Raw genomic sequence first — 2,035 nt, forward strand, 5'->3', positions numbered from 1 at the left:
TCTCTCTCTCTCTCTCTCTCTCTCTCTCTCTCTCTCTTTCTCTCTCTCTTTCCTCCCCCTCTCTTCTCTCCCCCCTTTTCTCTCTCTGTGGGGGGTGTGGGGGTGCTCCAGCTGATTCCTCCTGCACAGGGGTTGCTAAACTCTGGCTCCCTCCCAGGGAGGGACACACTGAAAAGTGATTCCCTAAGTTTGACTTTTGTTCTATGACCTCTCATGAGGACACTCTAACAAGAGGGCCAGTACCAAAATGACTTTTTAAGCAGCCAAAGGCAATTTTGAAATGTCTAAAGGCAAACGGGGGGGGGGGGGGGAATCTAGTCATTCTCTTCCTCTCTCCCCCACCCTCCCTTCTCTTTTTCTTCCCTTCCTCTCTCCCCCACCCCCTCCTCTTTTTTCCCTTCCTTTCCCCCACCCTCCCTTTTTCTCTTCCCTCCCTTTCTGGTAAACAATAGCTGGGCTGCTCTCTTTCCCTCTGTTGAAAGAGCATGGTGGTGGCTCGGCCTTTGGAAGCTGGCAATGTGGGTAAAATATGAAATGTTTGTTGTAAAATCATAGGAGAGATTCCCAGAATAGGTTATGAAAAGGCAAGTCACTCATTTCCAGTCGTATTTCTCAAATTGTCAATCTTACCTTCGAATAATGGTGGAAGTCAAGACATCATTAAGCTACTTGGCTGGAACAAAACATCAAAGTCAGGGCCTATTGTACCCAGAGGAAGGAACTAGAGACCTGGAGAAATTATACCTGTTGCAAGGATTAATTCTCAAACTTGTTGGGGCTGAGAAATTTAAAAATATCTGTGAAAATTAGCATTTAATGCCAGTACTTGGGAAACAGACAGGCAGAATTCTGTGAATCTGAGGCCAGCCTGGTCTACATAGTGAGTTTCACGCCAGCTGTGGCTATGTAGTAAGTCCTTGTTTTTTTAAAAAGAGAGAGAGAGAGAGAGAGAGAGAGAGAGAGAATATACAACATGAGTAAATAAAATGGGAGGTGGCTGCATTGAGAATTGAGAGCCCCCTGCTAAGAATTCCCTAGTGAAAACAACTTCTAGGGAACCCAGCATCTGAGTTCTTGCCACTCCCTCAAGGCCTTTGGAAGGCGTGCCTCAGTTACTGCAGAGTCTGACTTCTTCCGCTTACTGCTGGTCTCCTTGTTCCTCCCAAATTGTTTGACTCTCCCTGGGTATAGGAGTATGTACATATACATAAAATTTAAACTTTACATATGGAGGGGAAACAGGCACTATCTGTCTCTCCTCCTCACCACAACCCTCTCTTGTTCTCTTGCTCCCCTCCCTTTTAGTCTTTCTCTTTTCCCATAATTCCTTCTAATCTCATGTCACATATGTAGAATTTCACAGCGCAGATTTCATGTGTGAGGACAAGCTGCAATGTTTGTCTTTCTGGGTCTAGTTTATTTCACTCCACACAAATCTCCAGTTTCATCCATTGTTGTAATAAGAGCGGCGGAGCTGCGTCCCCAGCACCCCGGCTGCCTGCTAGCTTATGCCCGAAATAACAACACACAAACTGTGTTCATTTAAACACTGCTTGGCCCATTTCTATCTAGCCTCTTCTAGACTAATTCTGATATCCCGATCAACCCATTTCTAACAAACTGTAGCACCGGCCTCACCGGGAAGATTCTAGCCTACGTCCATCCTGGGTCGGAGCTTCATCGCATCTGCCTCAGAGAGCAGAGCTCTCGCATCAGCCCAGCAGAGGGGAGCATGGCGTCTCTGAGCTCACTTCCTCTTCCTCCCAGCAGTCTATTCTGTTTACTCCTCCCACCTATGTTTTAAGCTATGAGACCAAGCAGTTTCTTTATTGCTTAACCAATGAAATCAACAGATTAATATATGACACTCCCACATCAATCCATTTTCCTGCAAATGACATGACTTTTCTTCTCCCCATAGCCATCCTCTACATAGTCCTCCTCCCCATGTGGTCCTCCTCCTCCCCATGTGGTCCTCCTCCTCCACATAGTACTCCTCCTCATGTAGTCCTCCTCCTCCACGTAGTCCTCCTCC

This window comes from Microtus ochrogaster, chromosome 6 (genome assembly GCF_000317375.1).
Source record: "Microtus ochrogaster isolate Prairie Vole_2 chromosome 6, MicOch1.0, whole genome shotgun sequence".
In the NCBI taxonomy this organism is placed as follows: domain Eukaryota; kingdom Metazoa; phylum Chordata; class Mammalia; order Rodentia; family Cricetidae; genus Microtus; species Microtus ochrogaster.